The 22,669-nt window shown below is 44.8% G+C and overlaps 1 long non-coding RNA gene across 3 annotated transcripts in view; it reads left to right on the forward strand.

The window, feature by feature from the left end:
• The window catches only part of LOC127484245 (uncharacterized), a 98,749-nt gene that overhangs the window by 60,130 nt on the left and 15,950 nt on the right, over positions 1-22,669 (forward strand). Inside the window, exon 3 of one of the 3 annotated variants that reach the window (XR_011382265.2) lies at positions 8,484-9,593. The exons of 1 other annotated variant lie outside the window; for it this stretch is intronic. This is a non-coding gene — a long non-coding RNA (uncharacterized LOC127484245). Of the gene's footprint in view, positions 1-6,907; positions 7,215-8,483; positions 9,594-22,669 lie in introns of those variants that run through there. One more of the 3 variants, XR_011382266.2, reaches the window with a different exon arrangement.

Below are 22,669 nucleotides of genomic sequence, written 5' to 3' on the forward strand. Positions count from 1 at the left end.
TCATTGTAAATATGAGACTTCCCAAGTCTAATTCCTAGCACCATATTGCTTGTAACTGAGTGACCAGGGATATGGTTTTGGAAACACTGTCCAGGCTATTGGCATCAGAGGTCCCAAGGACAGTATCTTAAAGCAGATGTTGCAACAGACTAGTTGAGGAGCCTGGGGCTGCTTTGGGCACTTAACATCAATGGAGAACAGGCTGCCTCTCTCTTGTTCCTCTGTCAACTCCGACATTGTCTGCATGAGCAAAGAAGTCAGCCACCATTTTTGCATTTCAGTCACAGGTAGAAGGACAGAGGAAGAAAAACACATTTCCTTTATTTCATGACTGGGAAGTTTCACCCTCACTTGCTTCTTCATCTGCAGTCTGCTCACAGATCATCCATATTGCAAAGGAGACATAGAGAATAAATATTCTTAGAGAAGAGGAAGAGAAAGACATCTGGACATGCGCTGGGTGGGCAACTGTCATCTTCCTTCCCAGCTCTCTAAATCTCCATCTTCCCAACTTCCAATAGGGATAGTGCTAGCCTGCTTCACAGGATGCTGGCTGTGAGCATTAAACTTGAGTTTCCATGGAGAGTCCGTAGTATAGCACCCGACATGTAGCAGGTCTAGGTGAGATGAATTGTTGGCGCTAGGCTTGGGCAACACTATGCAATGTGATCCATGTCTGAGGCTTCCCATGCCATCAAGTGATAACAAAGCAGCCTAGATGCCCAGATTATGGGGATACTCACAGTGTTGGTTGGCAAAGATGCCACTCTCTTGCTATGCAGAAAGCTTTCTGGTCAACCTCAAATCCATGAAGGCAACCTGGCAAAATGGTGAGAGCGTGGCTTCCAGAGCCAGACCATCTGGGTTAGAAGCCTGCCTTGTCCCTTAGAGCTGTGCCTTCGGAGGCAAGTTACTTCATGTCTCTGTATCTCAGTTTGCTCCTTTCTTAAATGAGGAGAACAACATCTGCCTGACAGTGTTGTTAGGCTAACTGAATGAACTATTATCTGTGAAGTGCTTACAACAGCATAGAAGTTGTTTTATAAGCTAGTGCATATTAAATAAGTAAAATTATTACAGGCGTGTATTTACTCCTGACATTAAAGATTTTTCTCCTGTTCCAGGTCCACCAAAGAGAGGGACTGGTTCCCTCCTTGCTCCCTAGAATGGAAACTCCATTAAGGGTGGGAATATTTTTCTCTACTGAATTCCAAGGCCTGGAGCAATACCTGGCCCTTTATAGGCACTTGATAAATAAGTGGATTCTGGGGAGTAAGAGCATGAGGGTGCATCAGCACTGACTTCCTAGTTTCTTACTGTGTCATCTGTTAGAAATGAGAGATCATGTTAGCAGCAGGGAGTAAGTCACGATCGTGATTGAAAGTCTTGAACCTCATCTCTCACATGTAGCCACGGGAGGAATTCTGATGTTGGAGGTGCAAACCCTGAATTCAAAAGTTTGTACCCTGGAGGACTGTAGAACTTTGACAGGCCTCTTCATCTGCAAAGTAGGATTCAAACTGCCTTATCTGACATTTTGAAAATAATGTGTCCACTCATTTAAAGTATAAGGGGTGTCTTATGTGCCTGATACAGTGAATACAGTTTGTTCACTTACTGTGGAGGGTCTTACTAAATGTGGTGGGAATCCCGAGGGAGGAAATACAACCCATAACATAAAAGAACCTGACCCAGCTGAGTCTGAGTCAAGCAGAGAAAGGCCTTGAGTTGAGCGTTTCGGCTTCTAATAACTGTCACTCATATCTGACAAGAGAAAGGCTGCTTTTTGAGATGTGAAATCAGGCTGATCTTCAGATTCAGCGTTTGCATCTGGTTAAAATGGTTTCTTCCAACGCAGGACGGTTCTGTGCACAGTCCAGAGGAGGCTGGCTGGTTCTGGCAGGGCTCGTCGCGTGACTTCCAGTTTATCTGAAGGGGAGGTAGCTGTGTGCTTGTGTGGCAGGCAGATGTGGTTTTGAACTCTGAAAGTAAAGGGACCCTGGGAAATAAGGAGGAGAAGCCTGAGCAACCACAGACATAGAGAAGAGAGAGAGGGGATGGGGTGGAAGGTGGGACAGGAAGGCAAGTGCTCTTGCTTTGGTGTCCTGGATTTTTACGTCTTGTGAGCTCAGACGGGAACTCCACTGAGCATCATTTCCAGGAACTCTGCCTCACCTGGGGGATGCCACGCCCAGAAACTTCCCTTGATAACACACAGAGTAAAGGATTCTTGTTCATTACAAGTGGCAGAAGAAAGAGAAGACTCTGTCTTTAAAGTCAATTCAGCAGAGGTTATTTGAAGTGGGGATTATGAGTAATGAAGAACAGGACAATGACAGAACTTACCGATGCAGGCAGGGAGCCTTAGACACAGAGAATGGGCATTGTGTCATTTGAGAAGTATTATCTGATCAAATGCTGCGGGTCATGATCACCTTAGGGACAGGTGCCCTGGTCCCTGTTGCTGTTGTACACCACACAAGCTCTTGGTTCTTCCCTGGTGTAAGTTGGTTCACTGCTAAGTGTCTACAAACCTATATACTTATTTAACCCAGTCTTACCATTCATATACTCATAACTGTGACCCTCTGAACTCTTAGAGTCGAAATTCTTGTGATGCTAATTCCAGCCTGGAGAGGTATTTTGGTGTTTATGTGGATTCAAATGGGCAAGGAGGATGCTTTGGCCAAAGTTCAGCCTTTTGCCATTTCTGACACTGTGTTATGCAGGCAGCTGATGACTTCATCCATCAGCAGCACAAGTACTGTGCCAAAGAAACCATTGACAATCCTGAAAAATGAAGACACTGCCCTCAAACACATTATCTAAGAAGAAAAATAAAATTCCCCAACTCTGGACACATTAATATGAGCTAGAACAGTGGAATCTGTTCAGACAGTTTTATTAAAGAGGCACCTTTCTGGAATTACATGAAAGTAGACATTAATTCGTTCACTCATTCAAAAGGCATTTATTGAGTAACTTCTAGGTGTCAAGAGCTTTGTTAGAACCTGGGGGACACAAAATTGTATCTTTTAAATAATCCTTGCTACTAAAAATTCTAGCTAGAGAAGAGGCCGATGTGCCAATAAACATTTGCCATAAAATGCTTGGTCTAACAGGGTGTGTGCAATGGAGATGTCTTCTTGGGAAAATGAGAGGAAAGTTTGCAAAAAGCCTCCTATAGGAGGTATCTTCTACTTTTGCTCTGCACTGAGAATGATTGTATCATCCTGACAAATTGATTGGAAAACACACACACACAATTGTATCTGTAAACACCAGAAGGCTGTGGGTGACAGCTTTCTGGGTCCTAGAATTGTCTTAACCTGATTGCAAATGACTAGGCACTTAGAAATGCTTTTAACAATGATGAGAATGAATCATGTAGGTGAGAAGGGTTTATTCATCCTAAGAAAAACAAGGAGGATACCCTTCTTCCCTGTGGGAAGTCTGAAGGATATAATAGATAAAATGAAAAGGATTCAAGGCAGTGGAAACAGATAAAATATTTAATAACATTACAAAGAAAAGAGGTGGAAAGAGCCATTGCTAGGGAAGTAAGTGGAGACTTTAAATGACAGTTTTATTACTTTTGTCTCTTCCGACCTTTGCATCTGATCTCAGCGGTGCAGGTGCACTCTGTCTTTTCCAGACTGCCCGTCAGGGTCCAGCTTTTTGTTCGCAACCACCTGAGACCTGGTCTCATCCTTTGCATGGGAATTGTTTGTATCTAGAGAACAAATGGAGTCCAAGGAAGGTGCTTCTGCAATCACTTGCAAAGAGGCATGGCAGCCTGATGCTATTCTGCATGGAGCGCCAGTGGCGGGGGCAGTGGCAGGTGGCAGGATGGGAAGCAGCAGATTGTAAGAATGCAGCCCCCTCCCCAACCCACCTCCCCTTCCATTTTCCAACAAGAAAAAAAGGCTTCAATGCATCCAGCAGGCAAAACAAATATACAGGAGATAAAAGAGAGTCAGGGTATCTCCGTTGATCATATTTGTCCACCAAACCTGTGGTCACGGTATCTTTTGGGAGATGCCTCCCTCACAGGGCTATCATGAATATCACTGAGTTAATACCTGAAAAACGCTTAGGGCAGTGCCTGCCTGGCACCTGGAGAAGCGCTATGGAGGTGCCAGCGGTTAGTTCAGAAGTCGAGGCAGTTCACGTAAGGGGTGCTGTAAAAAGTTGGTGGAAAAATGAAATTAAAAGATAAGTTTATTTTGTTGCAAAGTAGTTTTGAAATCCTTGTAGTTTTTTTGTGGTATGTATTTTCCATGAACTTTTTTTGAAGACCCTTCCTATCTGAAGAAGATAGACCTTAATAATTTCAAAGGTAAACATAGTTTACATATAACACCAAGTTCCAAGAGAAGGGGTGTGCACGGGTGCATGTATGTGGGCATGCATGCATTTGTATGTGCATGTGCTGGGAACATTGGATGAGACTAAATTTAATACCTCCTTTTGATGAGGGCTTTCTGGACAAGTTAGTAAGTGATCTGAATCACAGGAAAGGCACTTTTTCTTTTTCTTTTTCTTTTTTTTTTTTTTTTTTTTTTTTTTTGACAGGCAGAGTGGACAGTGAGAGAGAGAGACAGAGAGAAAGGTCTTCCTTTTGCCGTTGGTTCACCCTCCAATGGCCGCCATGGCTGGCGCACCGCACTGATCCGATGGCAGGAGCCAGGTGCTTCTCCTGGTCTCCCATGGGGTGCAGGGCCCAAGCACTTGGGCCATCCTCCACTGCACCCCCTGGCCACAGCAGAGAGGGGCCGGAAGAGGGGCAACCGGGACAGAATCCGGCGCCCTGACCGGGACTAGAACCCGGTGTGCTGGCGCCGGAAGGCGGAGGATTAGCCTAGTGAGCCACGGTGCTGGCAAAAGGCACCTTTTCTAACGGGGAGGCAGAGAAGCTGCAGTTTGCAATTATGACACTGAATTCATGGCTCCAGGATGTTAAAGCAGAGGTGAGCTTCAGTTATCTCCCCCTAGAGCCTGGTTTTTGTAGGTGATAAAACACACTCAGAAAACAAGACTTGCCCAAGGCCACATGGCCAGGAAGAGGTGCGGGCAGACAATTGATTGTTAGCTTGAGATAAAACTGGGAAGAAGACCTGAGTTCCCTTCAAGCCTTTCTTTCTTGATAGGCAATGGCTAACCCTTCGGAATATAGCGTGCCAAGGGCTGACCAAGCATGTAGTAATTCAGAATATAGGGGACAACGTTGACCTTGAGCCTCAGAAGCAGACATGGGAATATTCCCCTGGCTTTCTCTGCTCTCACTGTCTTTCCTTTGTCCTGGATCTCAGCTCTGCTGAGCACATCACTGGGCACTGGGGCTGGTGGTGTTGGTCAGTGGAGTCATTCCAACAGCCCTGGCCATCCTTGATTCCATCAGGGGTGGGTTGTGGGACTAATCCAGTCGGCAGCAGTGGCTGCTGCTATTGCTGGTGTGTGTGTGTGTGTGTGTGTGTGTGAGAGAGAGAGAGAGAGAGAGAGAGGGAGGGAGGGAGGGAGGGGAAGAGGCAGATAGACATACCCCTAGGAAATCCCAAATGGGCTTGGATGAGCACTTTTTTAAAAAAAGATTGTTTTAGACTTCTAAAATTTCTTTTTTTTAATCTTTTTTTATTTAGTAAATATAAATTTCCAAAGTACAGTCAATGGATTACAATGGCTTCCCCCGCCCCCCATAATTTCCCTCCCACTCGCACCCCTCCCATTCCCTTTCCCATTCCATTCACATCAAGATTCATTTTCAATTATCTTTATATACAGAAGATTTAGTATATATCAAGTAAAGATTTCATCAGTTTGCACCCACACAAGAAACACAGTGTAAAATACTGTTTCAGTACTAGTTATAGCATTACTTCACATTGGACAACACATTAAGGACAGATCCCACATGAGAAGTAAGCACACAGTGACTCCTGTTGTTGACTTAACAATTTGACACTCTTGTTTATGGCGTCAGTAATCTCCCTAGGCTCTAGTCATGAGTTGCCAAGGCTGTGGAAGCCTTTTGGGTTCCCCGACTTCGATCTTATTCCGACAGGGTCATCATAGTCAAAGTGGAAGTTCTCTCCTCCCTTCAGAGAAAGGTACCTCCTTCTTTGATGGCCCCGTTCTTTCCACTGGGATCTCACTCGCAGAGATCTTTCATTTAGGTGGTCTTCCCTCCCCCCCCCCCCCCGCCCCCAGAGTGTCTTGGCTTTCCATGCCTAAAATACTCTCATGGGCTCTTCAGCCAGATGCGAATGCCTTAAGGGCTGATTCTTAGGCCAGAGTGCTATTTAGGACATCTGCCATTCTAGGAGTCTGCTGTGTATCTCGCTTTCCATGTTGGATCGTTCTCTCCTTTTTGATTCTATCAGTTAGTATTAGCAGACACTAGTCTTGTTTGTGTGATCCCTTTGACATTTAGACCTATCAGTGTGATCAATTATGAACTGAAATTGATCACTTAGACTAGTGAGATGGCATTGGTACATGCCACCTTGATGGGATTGTATTGGATTTTATTTGAAAGGTTGAGAGAGAGTGGGAAAGAAAAAGAAAAGGACAGACAGATCTTTTATCTATAAATTTCTAAAATGCCCGCAACAACCAGGGCTGGGCTAAGCGGAAGACAGATCTGCATCTGGGTGCCCCATGTGTGTGTCAAAGTTGGAACTGGGAGTGGAGCTGGGCTCAAACCCAGGCACTCTGATAGGGGATGCAGGTGTCCCAAGCAGCATCTTGACTGCTGTATCAAACACCCACCCCTTGGTAGAACAGTTTTGGAACACTTATCACTCCAGTTCTTATTAGCACTTTCTACTGGCCTGATCTAACTTCTGTATCAAGCTAAAAATAGGAGAAAATGAGCAAAGTTCAAATAAAACTATACTTTTTTTTACAGGCGGAGTTAGTGAGAGAGAGAGACAGAGAGAAAGGTCTTCCTTCCATTGGTTCACTCCCCAAATGGTCGCTACGGCCGGCACACTGCACGGATACGAAGCCAGGACCAGTACTTCCTCCTGGTCTCCCATGTGGGTGCAGGGGTCCAAGTACCTGGACCACCCTCCACTGCCTTCCTGGGCCACAGCAGAGAGCTGGACTGGAAGAGGAGCAACCAAAACTATAAACCTTCATAGAGAGTGCACCAGAAGTCTTTGTTTGCTTAAAACTGAATGGACTTCTGAGCTACTCTGCAAATGAAAAACTTACAAATCTGCAATCTGCATCATTGAGGTATAAGTGGGTGGGTAGGGTGGGTCATAAGGCTTGGGAGCCTGGTCCCCTGGGAGGAGCAGGGGGTTGGCCTCTGTCCCATGGCCGAGGTGGCAGAGAAGAGCTTCTGTGGCCAGCACCCTGGGTAAGGAGTGGGGGAATGTGGCAGATGCTGATGTAGTAATGTTACTAGGGTCAGAGGTGCTTAGCTCTAGGGGATAGCTTTCTGGTATCTCTGGGGAGTAGAATGGAGAAGCTGCTGCTGGCACAGGAACAGGGATGGATGGAGGGCCCATGGGGAACTGAGGTTGAGGACTCGCAGAAAACAGGTGGTGCTACAGTGTGGACCCTCATGCTAAGGAAATGGAGTTCAAATGGAGTTCAACTCGGTTGTTGAGGGGCAAGCAGCTACGTTTGGTATGTGGGTTACATAAATAATTCAAATATTCTCTGTCTAGGAATCCAAGTCCTGAGGACTTAGGGGTCATCCTCTCATTTAATATTTAGAAGCAAGCAGAAAAAGGCTCCCAGTCCCACATCCAGTGGTTGTCCGTTTGCAGCCTGGACGTTTTTTGGAGCACCTGGGGGCTTCCGTTCTCCTTCTCGCTTCTCTGTCCAGTGTGCTGTTGTCAGGGCACAGTTCTTGATCTCAAGGCAGGTTCGTCTCCTCTGGCTACCCTTTCTGTTCTCCTCATGTGTACCCAAAGGTGCCACAAACCCTGTTGGAAAGCTTCCTGAAAGTGTCCCTAACTCAGGATTAGGATATTTGTAATGAAGAAAAGTGACAACCCATCCATGCAGACAATGCCAATCGTTTAACATGGCTTCCAGGTCTGTGGTTGTCCCTTGGCCTTGCCCACTGCCAGGAGTCTCCCACTGGGGGGTCCTCTTCTCATGCTCTTCCACCTCCTGTCCCCAACCCCGTTCTGCTGGACCCTTCTTTCTTCTTTGTTTCTGGAAACTTCTTTATCTGGGAATGTTAAATATATCAGCAGTAAAATAAATTTTACTTAATTTTCATCTTCTCCTTCTTCTAAATCATGCCTACAACCCATCTTTTCACAATCTGATTTGCCCTGTAAAATGTTTTTCTAAATAATGGTATTTTTCCTTTTGCTGTTAGCTTTTAAGATAACACATACCCACCCATACTTCATTAAAATCTTCTGATTTCCTAATGTAAGGAGGAAGAGAGGAAGGGATGAATATTTTTTAGGCTTACTAGAATGGAATTTGTAACACTGATTTTTTTTTTTTTTTGACAGGCAGAAAGGACAGTGAAAGAGAGAGAGAAAGGTCTTCCTTTTTTTCCCGTTGGTTCACCCTCCAATGGCCGCTGTGATCCACGCTGATCCGAAGCCAGGAGCCAGGTGCTTCTCCTGGTCTCCCATGTCTTTCCAGGGCCCAAGCACTTGGGCCATCCTCCACTGCACTCCTGGGCCACAGCAGAGAGCTGGAAAGGAAGAGGAGAGACCGGGACAGAATCCAGCGCCCCGACTGGGACTAGAACCCGGTGTGCCGGCGCCATAGGCAGAGGATTAGCCTAGTGAGCCATGGCACCAGCCAACACTGATTTTTAATGTATCATTTTGTTTCATCCTCAGAAGAATCCTATGGAGTGGGAGGGGTGGTCATTGCTCTGGTTAGTAGAAGACGACGATGGACTTGCGAATCCAAGGAAGGTCAAGGTCACACAAGCTGGTGAATGTTGCATCTCAAGTCATCACTTCATGGGCATCTCTTCTCTCTGTCATGTGTCATTGTTGTGTCTTATAGTTCTAGACTATGAGCAACTATTCCTGATTCCATCATTCTCATTCTTATCTCTTATTTTCTGCATGGAATATGTGCTTGATGTAACTCTGCTGAATAAATGGATGTATAAGCCACATTTTCAGTAGTTTTCTCAGATATAGTCATGACTGGTCTGTCTTAACCTTCCATCATCTTCTTTTCCATGAAGCCTTCTCCTTCCATTTTCTTTAGCAAGAGCCGCTCGCTCTATTGTTAAGTGAAGCTGACTAGTTAGATGGAGAGATACAAGAGGAACTTGCAAACCCACCAGCCACACACATAACTCTGCGGTCATTACAGTGTCATAGGCTTGTGGTCTTGTTGCAGATGAAAGAAAAGGGAGACCCTGGATTTGCACCTCTTGAACGACAAGACTGTTGGTCTCCAGGGACTCGTCCTTGAACTGCCGTTTTCAAGGGAGTGAGTACCATGCTCACTTCCTCCTCTCCTCCCGTCAGTTAAACTTTACCTCCAGACTCAAGCTGTCACCTGGTCCTCTTCTAACCAGCCTACAGACACATTGCGGGGGTTCCCATTGTTCTAAGCAATGCACACTGAATAAAGCCTGTGTCTGCTCATAATTCGGGTTTATGCACAATGTCCTTTAGAATCCTCATTCCTGCAGGCTCTCACTGTTCTGAACTGATAAAGTCAATTTTCTTATGTGTTTACTGATCTTCCAAGTGTGGGATGAGCATACTGGGTGTGTTGCATTGCCTGTATGGCTCCACTCTTTCACCATTCTCTCTACTATTCTGCATCTCCTGTGGCTGATTTGGATGGGCTACATTGCTGTGTTCCCTTGACCTCTGCCCTCCAGGTGGGTTCTTCACAGCTTCTGTTGTATGGCCTTCTCCGTGAACCTAATTGAATTTTCCTGTCTCTGGGTTCTGTGACCATCCTTCTGTTCCCCCTCTCAGGTGCAGGTATGGCAATGGGGCCTGGCTGTTCTGTGATATTCTTTGTTTTCTCATTCCTTTGTGAATAGTCTCTTTATGGCTCTCCTCCTGTTGTCCTCTTTGTATATGCCATATATCTCCCAGCAAAGAGAGAGAGAGCTGAAGTAATAAGGGTAATGCGAATGTCAATCTGTAGATGAAAGGTGTATGTTGATGCTGCATTTTATTTTAGCTTATATGAAAGATTTGAGAGGAAGAGTTAGAGAGAGAGAAACAGAGACAGAGTAAACCAATGCTGGTTTACTCCCCAAATGGCTGCAACAGCAGGGACTGGGCCACACTTGATCCAGAAGCCAGGAGTTTCCTCTGGATCTCCCACAAGTATGCAGAGGCCCAAGGACTGGGGCCATCTGCTGCTGCTTTTCCCAGATGCTAATGCATCATGGATCTAACTAAGGTTAGGAAAGGGATAGACTTGCAAGGGAAGTTATTACAGGAAGGAAGGAGCATGGTGAGATGAGAGTATTTGTGGGGGCAACAGGCTGGAGGGTACAGAAAGTTTTTCTATATGGGGATCTTGATCAGGAGATAGGTCTCGGCCATATTTATTGTAGAGCATTCAACAAGTACTGTGTTGGCTTTGTAAAAAATCAACTTGGGTAGGCTGAACTAAATTTCCCAGAATTCCCTTTTTGTCTCTCAATTTGGGTGTCACAGGGAAGAGTTGTGAGATTAGGAGGGTGAAGCAAAGCAGCCACATTTTGTAGCTCACACACCTTGCTGACCTGCTGACTCATTGTGGGGGCCTGAAGCAGTGGCCCTGCCATTGCTGTATGTACCCTTGACTTGAGACTAGGCATTTCCGACTTATAGCTCAGGTGCGTGTGTGTTTAGCTGCAGGACAAAGGGCTCCAGGTTCTCCAGAGCACCAACACTATGAAAGTGAGAGGCAATAAGGACTAACGGGAGCTTTAGTCCATGCGTGTGGGCTGGGCTTACTGTGGACTCCAGTCTAACACTTGATCTCCTCTGTGTGACATTCAACTTCCCTTAACCAGCAAAGAGAATGGCCTTGCAGTGATGTTTGTATGCATTGCCTAGCGGTTCTGCTTGAACCAGAGGCCTTGCTGGAAGTCGGACTGATTCACTCACCAAAAGCAAGAGAGAAGGGGCGAGAATGCCAAGTAGAACAGAAGTGGAATCCACTGTTCTATACAATGAGCATCTGACCTGGAGTGAGCTTATGGGAGACAGGAGACTGCAGTTGCTGGACACTTTAAGCTAGTGGTCAGGATTTTTGCTTCGATCTCTAATTTGGGGACCTAACTCGTGCATAAGATGTGTGCAGATTTGGGAGTTATTGCTGTAAATGCAGAGGAAGTAGCTGACATTCCTCAGAAAGAACCTGAAAACTGAGAAGAAAAGAGGGCCCTGGGAGGTAACTCAAATGGATTCAAATTAAGCATGATGACAATAGATCTCATGTTTCCACCTATGTGAAAGGCATACAATACCATATGCAGCAGTCATTTAGTAAAGAATTATCATTGAAAAGATCATTAAACTATAAAACATGAATCAGGATTGTTCTAGAAAATGTAGGGCTTGTACTTAGGCTCAATTATGAATGTGCTGTTAGAGAACAAAAAGCATTTTTGGTTCAGAGTACTTTGCTGTGCTCTTGCTACCACTGGATATACCTGTTACTTTTAGGGGGACAAAAGCAATTGAAAGCCTTGACAATATTTACTCATTTCCTGTTTGCCCTAGGGTGTCTGAGCTCACTATTACAGTGATTCAACTGCTTAGAAGAGGTGGGAAAATCTGGCTATACAGCATTGGTTATATCAGATTCAGAGAAAATGGAGATCTCCCTCTCACACTCCATGTGGAGATGACACTACCAGAGGGCTCAGAACTACTGGTGGAAAAAGAGGAGGCCTGTTTTCATCAACAACCCTCTTAACCATCAACTTAGACAGGCTGTGTGTTTTGAAATACGTAGAGTCTTGCTTTGGCTTCAAGAATGAGAGAACTGTTTGTTTCCTCTCATCTTGGGCCAGCTCCTGTAGAACAAGTCAATGACCTAACATTTCTGATGAGGCTAGATATTAAGTTTCCTTTGAAAGGCAAAGCCTGGCCTGTGTTCACCAAGGACTGCCCTTTCCAGACCTCAGCCCTGCCTGCTGAATGTGTCTTCTCTTCAAAGTGCTTGGGATGGAGGCTGGTCGTAGTTCTTGGGGAGGTGGGAACGTGTAGTCTTTGGCAAGTCTCAGATTCCAGGGACCTCCGTTGTACTCTGTCAAAAGATTTTCCTTCCTAAATCTCAGCTTTGCCCAATTCTGCTACTTCCTTTTGTGGAAGCAACTCAGTGTCCCGCTGGCTATGGAACTCTGTTGTTTGCACAGCAATTTAATTCATAGTCATGCATTCCTGCAGTTTCATATGAACCCAGTAGCATTTCCTGTCCTGCCAGCTCATTTCTCCATTGGCTGGAAATCAACTGTCTTGCCCTCAGCTCGGCCTCTGGGATGTGTCAGAGAACATCTCTTTAAGGGTTCAGATGTCCCTGTCTTAACAACAGTAATGTGGACCGACAAGAACTAGATCTTTAAAACTGACAGGTACTCTACAACGCATTTCATATTCATCAACTCATTTTGTTCCTCAAAACAGTCGTACAAAATAGAGGTGTATGATCTCAATTTTAAATGTGAGAAAACTGAGCAGACCTGCTAAGTACTGAAGCTGCAGACCTGCTAAGTACTGAAGCCAGAATTTGAGCTCTGCTAGAGGCCAAATCCATTCTCTGAGCTTTCTCACTGCCTGCTTGCCTTGTTCATGAACTACTCATTTCCCCACTGCTTGACCATTAGCCATGTTTGTTAAAAACAGAGCCCTAGCTCTTGTTACAGTGCATGGAACATGACTTCCCTTGAGCATTTTGTTTGGAGGGTAAAACATTTGAACACGAGCATCTCAATTAAAAAACCCTTGAAAAGATTTATTGGCAGATGCTTTCTTGACCATAACTAATTACAGAAAAGGGAAAATAAGACAGGGAGTAGCCAGAAGTACTCTTTGGAACACTGTGTTTGTGAAACCGGTCCAGAATAACATTAAAGAAAAGATTGAGTCCCTCCAGGCCAGCCTGGGTCTAAGTGCCGTAGCGCTTGCGACACAGTAAAGGCCGTGTCTGTAAAATAATCAAGCCATGCAGGAGCTGGGGAAACTGCTGCGTTTCTGCATGGAGCAAGTCTTTAGAGATACTTGGAGCCCACTGATGTGGTATCGCATCCAAAGACCCCATTCCTTCTTGGCTTCCTCACTCCCTCCCTCTTCCCTTCTTCCTCCCTTCTCTGTCCCCCTCCTCCTCCCCTGACCCAAACATCTCTTGAGCTCATACAATATGCTGATTAGCAGGTGTGAGGAGTGAATAGTGAACACAACAGAATCCCTGTTCACATGAAACATACACTGGTGGGAGAAACAATTAACAAATCAGTAATACATTAACTAGTGATAAACCCCATGGGGAAGAAATAAGGCTTGGTTTGTCACCATAGAGAGATTCTACATGCCCTCTTAGAAGGGTGGGCCAGGAAAATCTCTCTGATAATGTTGTATTTGACCAGACACCTGAGAGAATTATGGACATAGGCCCCATGAGTTTTTGGGAAGGGGTACTCTGTAAAAGAAAAATGTCAAGACAAAAGTCCTGAGGCAGGATCATGCTTGTAATTCATCTTCCAGGGAAGACCATTGCAGCCCAAAGCAAGGCATGCAATGCGAGGAGTGGAGGAAGCAAGGGTGTGGAGCTGGCAGGGAGTGGAGTCTAGTCAGATGTTCTAGGTATGGTAGAGTATGTATCTTTTTCTGAATGCTAGCAGGGGGCCCCAGTGTTTGGCCATCTGGCCAAGTCTAGCTTACAACTTAGTCTTTAAATAAAGTTTTATTGGAACACAACCAAGCTGATTTGTTTAAATATTGTGTGACTGTTTTCATGATACACAGCACAGTTGAGTAATTCTAAAAAGATTTTGGGAAGCCTAAAATATTGACTGGCCCTGTACAAAAAAGTCCGCTGTCCTGTTACAGTGGGTTTCATGCCGAGTAACTAAGATCATCCAGTCATCAGTGGTGAGAGCTGAAACTCAATTACCTTCTGCCATATTGACTTCTGGATTGGCTCTCACTTCAAAGATGCAGATCCAGAGACATTTTAAAAAGTCGTTGTTGCTGTGTGCTGATGACATGATTCAAAAGCTTTTAATTTCCCAAACTCACGTTGAAATCTGGTTGCTGTTTGGTGATGTTAGGGGATGTGACCTTTGGGAGGTAGTAGGGCCCTGAAGACACTGCTTCCAGGAATGGGATGAATGCTATTTAAAATGGATGAGATTGAGCCCCTTTTGGCCCTTTGTTCTCACGCTTCCCCCCATGTGATGATACAGCAAGGTCATTGCGAGATGCTAGCACCTTGATCTTGGACTTCTCAGTCTCTAAACTGGGGGCCAACACATTTCTGTGAGTTAGAAATTACCTGGTTATAGGTCTTTTGTTAGAGTAGCACCAAATGGACCAAATCAGCAAAACTACATCAAGTCAAGTCAGCATGGTATCATGCTATGTGTTTTGACAGGGAAGGGAGATTCAGTTCCTCTTCTTTTTCTCCTTTATTTGTTCATGTTAGAGTATGAGGCTGTTTATATGTGATGAAACTGTTGGGTTGAGAATGCTGGGTTTGGAGTTAGAGACCTTATTTCAGGACCTGGCTTTGCCACCTTGCATCTCTATCATCTGGAGCCGCTTACTCAACCCTCACAGCATATCACGCCAAGCAGTGCTTCTCAATGTTTTGTTGTTATCTCCCAATAAGCCTTTGGACATCTGGTTCATAATTGCTCCCCTTCCCTACAAATTTTCACACCATGGCAATACTGCACATCTGTTTTATAGAGTGAGTTTTTTTTGGGGGGGGTGGGGGGCTTCTTTCCCAGCTGCCTTCAACTTGGGTAAAAACGTCCCTATTGAGGATGCATGTTCTCAAAGGTAGGTGAAATGGCCCTAGATGCTTGATTTCCAAAGTGCTAGATCTTGTCCACTCTTGCCATTTGCTCAGCAGTGAGGGAACTCACCCAGAGCAAGGTACCATTCCAGAAGCCTGACGATGGTTAGCCCACCCACCCTTAACAATTCTCGTGGGGCAGACATTTTTACCACATATTTCCTGTAGAAAGGCCTAAGACTCATAGAAGAAGCCTGTTCCAGGTCACATGTTTAGTAAACAGCAGTGACAAGATTTGAACCTGGATCAGTCAAACCTTAATACGTTAACATGGAGTGTAGCACCAACTGGGGATATAGGGTATTTTTGATGTGGGGGTCCCTTTCTTTTTCCCCCAAGATGGAAATTGTACTGGCCCTGCAGAAAAGCTGTCCTCAAAGCATAGCTCTGAGTCCAGTAACAGCAGCAGCGGCTGAAACTTAATGTGTGGTCAAACGTTCTGACCCTGAATTGGAAACTCTGGGGTGGGATATTTGCACCAACCTGAGTTTTTGACAATGCTCAGGTGATCCCAACAGAGGCTAACATTTGCAAATCAATGCACTAGAAGTGCCTCTTAGGGTTTCATATCTGGAACATCCTAGGTCTAGCACAGAGGGAAGGACTTAAGAATGTGTTCCTGGTGGCTGTGAAATACACCAGCAGCTCTTTAGGAGATTAAACCATCTGTCCGATTGGAACAAGTCCGATTTCTCCTTCAGAAACACCTGTTTCTCTACGCTGTATTATCAACAGCCTCAGGCTGCTTATCTTTGACTGGACACTTGGGTTTTAGCCAAAGAGTAGTCATACCCTAACAGATATTATGTGGAGAGAAGAAGCCAGATGTATGAGAATACTTATTTTTTTTTAAATATATACTTATTTATTTGAAAGAGAGACAGAGAGAGAGGAAGAGGCAGAGACAGAGACAGACCTTCCATCTGCTGGTTCACTCCCAGATGGATGCAACGGACACAGCTGGGCCAGGCCGAAGTCAGGAGCTTCCTCTGTGTCTCCCCCGTGGGTGGCAGGAACCCAACCACCTGGGCTATCTTCTGCTGCTCTCCCAGGTGCATTAGCAGGGAGCTGGATTGGAAGTAGAGCAGCTGTGACATGAACCAGCACTCATACGGGATACCAGTGTGGCAAGCAATGGCTTTACCCACTAGGCCGGATCTGAGTACACTTATCCTACAGCTTTATTTATATCATGTTCAAGACAAGGCAGAACTGTAAAATGACAAAATACTGATAGTTCCCGGGGGATGGTTATAGAGTTGGAAAAGCCACCATACAGATGAAAATTACACGGGTGTGCACATCAAGCTGTATGTTAAAATGAATGCATGCTAATTTTTTTAACCTCACTAAGAATTAACCCTAGGCCTTCCAATATAAAACAGAGACCTAAATACCTTTACAGTGAGGCTGCTTCAGGAAGTAGAGATGTGAACAACTAGGTGAATAAGAATGAAACCTACTTTGTGGTTGAGGCAGTGTGAAAGTGTGGCTTGCCAGGCTGCTTCTTGGCTCATATGCGAACATGTGTATAGATAAATTTCTCAGCATTAGACCTTAAGCAGTTTCAAGGGAATAATTTCCGAAGCAGTTGCTTCCTGCTGTTAATAGCCAATTAACAAGTAGGAGATAATGACTCCTTAGTTGTACTGTGGGTAGGTACAGCAAAGAAAGGCAACTAATTAACACCCGATCTTTTAACTAATTAATCTAGTCAGGCAAGGGCAGTTGGTTTAGAATGCAGCGAAGGCCCTGAATCCCCCAAACTTCATTTTTCACCATTGCCAATAAATAATTGAAGCCCACAGCTTCCATTGGTCCTACTCACTCTGCTTTGATGCCACTCAGCTTTGAAGTGCCATCCCTAATAGAGGGAGAAAGCTATTTATCTCTCTCCTTAATAGCCTCATGAATATTTCTTCCCTGTTATTCCTAGCTGGCATTTGTGAGTTCTTAACATTTCAAGTTTTCTCTCCTGAGTCATGTTTGCTTTCACTTGCTATGTTGTTGGCTTTGGCTACCATAATAATGCTTGTTACTTAAGGGTTCCTCAAGACTAGCAATGAGTATTTAATGTGGTGCTTTTTAAAGTTTACTGTGCCTCAAAGTCACCTATGGAGGCTTGTTGCAAAATGCAAACTCCTCTTCCCCTTCTGATGATTGCCACTGGGAAATTCTGGGTTGGGCACAGAATCTGCATTTTTAAGAGTTTCCCACCCCCAGGTTGCCCACTGGTTCCAAGTCAGATGCTTCTACATGCAGAAATACTACCTTGGTAAGGCACTAAAAATCTTTGGTAGTTTTGTCCAGTTTTGAGAAGCGAATTTTTAGGAAGTAGTAGGGTAACATCTCATTAAAGGTAAGCCACCTGCTTGTGTCTCTGACCTTCTTTCTTCCTGAGCTGTGAAGAACTCAAAAAACAAAGGGTGTAGCAGGTTGCGGGAGGAGAGAGCTGAATGAAGTCTCCATATTACTGATAAGGGCAAATTTGTAATATGAGTGAGAGCCAGAGGAGGCCCTGACTACCCCACACTGGAGCAGCTGGTTCTGAGCCACTGTGGGCTCAGGCAGCCTCCCCACACTGCACCAAGAAACTGAAAGAGAACTGTTTTCTGGGGCAGTTGGTGCCTGCAAGGAAAGTGCTTTGAGGAGTATGCCTCCTTTATGCTTCCTTAATTGTCTAATCTGATTAGTGACTGCCTCCCTGAGGGTAGAGCGAGCCATGAGGTCCTCCAATCAGAAAACAGCAGAAGGACAAGAAGCACATGCCTTCCTCATCTTCATCCCTCACCTCCAAGTGCTGCCTCCAAGTCAAAAGATTGGATGGCCCCTTGTGCTCACCGGATCCCAGGGATGGGGCTGGGGAAGCAGCCCCTCCAGTGGCAATACCATTTGGTGCAACTTTCATGGGGGGCAGTGTTGCACGATATTTCAAAATTACAAATGTTTGCTTCACTTAGCCTAATGTCCTCTAGATTCATCCATGTTGACGCAAAGGACAGAACTTCGTTCCTTTTAAGGCTGAAGGTTATGCCATGGTGTACATATGTCATGTTTTCTTGATCCATTCACCCATGGATAGACACAGGTTGATTTCATCAGCAAGGTGGCCATAGTAAATACTAATGTATTGCATTTTTCAAATGAACTGAGAGAAATTTCACATGTATTCCCACAAAATCTCCCAGATCAATGAGCCAGTGGCTACATTAATCAGGCTGATTTAATCACCCCATATTGTATTTCATGTATCAAAACATCATATTGTACCCCATAAATATATTATTTGGCAAAGTAATATAAACAAAAAATGAAAAATTACCGATGGTATATATCCTTAGTCTCAGTGGTTCCCCTTCTAGAAGCATCTGACAGCTATACAAACAAGGGCACTTCAAAACATTTGTGGAAAATAGAATTAAAGGATAAAGTGTTCTGGTATTCTGTAGCAGAGTAGCATGACTGTACGTAATAACATACTGTGTATTTAGCTTTGAACAAAAAGGAGTTTGAATATTTTCACCATAAAGAAATGTCAGATGTTCAAGGAGATAGGTTTATTGACTGGATATCAGACGAAGTTTATATGTATGAAAATATCATATGGTACCCTTGAATATGTAAAATTTAAAAGTTTGTTTTTATTTGCAATGGAAGGAGGGAGGACAGGATGGGAGTGGGGAAGGGGAGAGAGAGAGAGAGAGAGAGAGAGAGAGAGAGATATCCTTTATACACTGGTTCACTCCCCAAATGCCCGTAACAGCCAGGGCTGGGCCAGGCTGAAGTGCAGAGACTGGAATTCCATCTGGGTCTCTCACATGGCAGGGAGCCGCCATCTGTTTTCTCTCAGGATGCACATTAGCAGGAGGTCATATGGGGAGTGGAGTAGCTGGGACTTGAAGCAGTCCTTCCGACATGGGATATAGATGTTGTCTCAAGTGGTGACTTAACTTGCTACCCCAAACACCCTGATATGTGTACAATTTTTATGTGTTGGTTAAAATAAAAACAAAAAATTCACTATTTCAAGATTAAAAAAATACATTCATTTTGGTGCACAATATTTTATATTCATGCATCTGAATGATCAAAAATTTAAGGAAAATGCAACTAATGAAAGAACTAGGCTGGTGCTGCAGCTCGGCTCACTAGGCTAATCCTCCACCTTGCGGCGCTGGCACACCGGGTTCTAGTCCCGGTCGGGGCGCCGGATTCTGTCCCGGTTGCCCCTCTTCCAGGCCAGCTCTCTGCTGAGGCCAGGGAGTGCAGTGGAGGATGGCCCAAGTCCTTGGGCCCTGCACCCCATGGGAGACCAGGAAAAGTACCTGGCTCCTGCCATCGGATCAGCGCGGTGCGCCGGCCGTGGCGGCCACTGGAGGGTGAACCAACGACAAAGGAAGACCTTTCTCTCTGTCTCTCTCTCTCACTGTCCACTCTGCCTGTCAAAACAAACAAACAAACAAACAAAAAAACCAAAAAAAAAAAAAAAACCTATGCATGGATCTCAAAATTTTTTCACCCCAATAAGTTTACCTTTTAATTCCATTTCTCCATGAACTTTCTGAAGTAACCCCCTAGAGCTGTGCAGTGGAGAATGTGTAAGAGCAATCATTGCAGCATTGCTACTTATAGCAGAATAATGGGATTTCCATCAACAGGAAGCAGTTAAGGAAGCCATGATATGTCCATGTAATGGAATACTATGAAGCTATAGATATCATGGGAACTTTTAATGTGCTAGTATGGAATGATCAAGATGATAGTAGTCAGAATAGTGCATAGAATATACTACCATTGATGTAAACCAGAAAGAAGGCCGTGGAGAACAAGAAGATTCTTTTATTGATTTAAATGACTCAGAATATCTGCAGAAGGGCAGACAGAAAGCCACCGTGTTGGCTGTCTCTGGGAAGGGGAAATGGTGACTGGGGACCACAGTGGGGACATATTAAAATTTTGTTCATTTTAAAATCTTTTTTTTTTTAAAGATTCATATACTTACTTTGAAAGAGAGCAGGATCTTCTATCTACTGGTTCACTCCCTAGATGGTCCCAACCTCCAGGGCTGGACTAGAACAAATCCAGGAGACAGAAGCTTCATCTGGATCTTCCATGTGGGTGGCAATGATGCAAACAATTGGGACATCTTTTGCTGATTCCCCAGGCTATTAGCAGGGAGCTGGATCAGAAGTGGAGCAACCAGGAAATGAACTGGCACCCAAATGGGATGTGGCATCACAGGTGGTGGCTTTACCTGCTACACTATAGTACCAGCCCTCCATTTTGAAATCTTAACCATACAGATGTTACTGTTCAAAAGTAGTTAAGACAGCAGCAAAGCCATCCATCTTGACAAGTCTCATGTCAGTCAGCATCATCCTAACTCCAGAGTTTCCAGTGAATGCCCACGTACAATCCCAGAAGAATTTTTTTCTCTGACAAATCTGATGTGGTCTCCCCAAACTGGGAGCCTTTTAATCCAGTCTTTACCATCTTTCCCTTGTCTGTGAGGCAATGCTGCTCTTCAGCCCAACCTGCCTATGCCTTGTTTTCCCAGTCTACCTTGCCTTTGGCTGCTGTGTTCCTCGGGAGTCTGGCTTTGTCTTGCCTATGGATGCTTTGCTTTGCTTCTCTCTCTCTCTCTCTCTCTCTCTCTCTCAGATCCAGCCACGGGTCTCCCTGAACGAGACCTCAAGAGTAATCAGAGTTGTACGTGGTTTCTTTTCCCTCTAAGTGTCGGCAATCACTCTTCTCTGTGCCACTTGTTCAGCACTTAGCTGGCTGTCTATGATGCTTCACTTTTCACGTCTACACAGGGGCTTGCAAATCGACTCACAGTTGATTGAGGTGTCCGGACAAGCTGGATCTCTATAACTTTGTGGCAGATTTGGCTTCCTTCTGAGCCCCCACCTATTGTGATAAGGGAAAACCAAAGTAAATATTTGGTCACCTCTGTCCAATCCAAATGATCAATCCACCAGTTTCTCACTTTTAATGGGAGGGATCATATTTAGTATTTACTTTCTTTATCAGAGGATTCTTATATGATTATTTAACATAGAAATGTCCTGTTAAATATATAATTATTCTAAATGGTAGCTGTTAGTATGGTTATATAAAGTCTCACCTAAACAGGGATTATTTTGAGAAGGAAAAAGGGTGCATACTTAATGCAACATAAGAATCTTTGGTAGAAACAAGGACTCTCCCAAGAAAACTGAGATGTGTGGTTGTTCCTCTTTTAACGCCCAGTATTTCAGGGATTCTTCATCACAAAAGGTGGCTGACTTGGCCTCCTCTTCACTCTTGAGGACCACATAGCCACTATTGTCTTCTCTCAGACCTTCAACTGGCCTCTGCTCTGGGCAGTCCTCCCCAACACTTGCACCACAGTGGGGGTACCTTGGTAGCTGTGTGGCTCTCAGCTTATTCAGGGCAGCAGGATGCTTATCCACGTACATTTCATCTAATCTAATATGTATTCAACCATCAAATTTATTCCATCTACTTGAAAGCAAAGGCTTTACAGAAATAAAGTGTCAAAGAGAAGAGGCTAGTTGCCTTGATAACCTAATACATTTGAATACACACACATTTTATAAGCAGTACGTTATGTACATTTTGCTGCTTATGAGACACTTTCATTACAGTGTCTCCTGGGACATTATTAACAACCACTGAGTCATCTCATATTCATTGAGGATCTGGTAGGCCGAGTCTGCTAAGTCCATCAGTCCTCCGAGTTGCACACTCTCTTCTCCCCTCCTTTATGATATGGTGGCCAAGTCTATGGAGGAAGGAAGAGTAGTTGAAGTAATCTCCTAGGAATGAGCACTGGGCTGGGCTTTTGGGTGGGCCGTTCTGCTTCCATCCACTGCTTTCATTGGCTGCTGTTGGCACTGTTGCTGTTAAGTCTGTATCTAGTCTTATTTAAGCTCTGCTTGTGTCTTACCTCCCTTCCCTATTGCCTTAGACTCTGCTGCATGCATTGACTTATCCCCAATCTGAACATTGTCGTGCCTTACATCTGGCCTGATTTAGACAGGCTCAGGGCTGGTCTGTTGGCGCTCAGAATTCCCTCTGCATTGAAAACCAGGGTGAGACAACTTGGTCTTCTGTTTGCAAAGCCTCCTGTTCTACCCTCCAAAGGATATTGGCTTTCCCTGCACTGATGCAGTACAAGCCAGCAGAATGAGGCCAGGTCCCAGGTAGGGTGCTGGGCGAAAGGTCATCTGCCAAGGATGTGTGGAGCAGCTCCCTCCTCTCCCAGACTCGAGGACATGGCTAATCCACCAGCTTTACTTCTCTCTTGTATCCCCACATTCCACTGGACTCAAAAGGCCCTTGCTGTAGGCTCTCTGGGAAACAGATGCTGAGATATTAACTGGGAAGGCAAAGAAGGAAGCCTGACTGGATAGAGGGAGAAGTTGTACTCTGCTGCTGGCTTAATGGTCCCAGCCAAGCCCATGAATGGCCCTTCAGAACTGGGGGCAAGAGAGGTGACTAGTGACTGGCTTGGAACTGCGCTGCCAGGATGCATAGCCTGGCCAAGGTGACTCGTCAGCAAAGGCTGGCAGCAGTTGGTGAAAACCTTTCAGTCCCCGAGGGAGATCTGGGGGACCGTGTTATCCATCAGATAAATTTCCCATTCTCATATGCTTATCTTCCTTTGGTTCAGGAGTTGCCACCA

This window comes from Oryctolagus cuniculus, chromosome 15 (genome assembly GCF_051225735.1).
Source record: "Oryctolagus cuniculus isolate XC-2025 breed Fujian yellow rabbit chromosome 15, ASM5122573v1, whole genome shotgun sequence".
Taxonomy (NCBI): Eukaryota; Metazoa; Chordata; class Mammalia; order Lagomorpha; family Leporidae; genus Oryctolagus; species Oryctolagus cuniculus.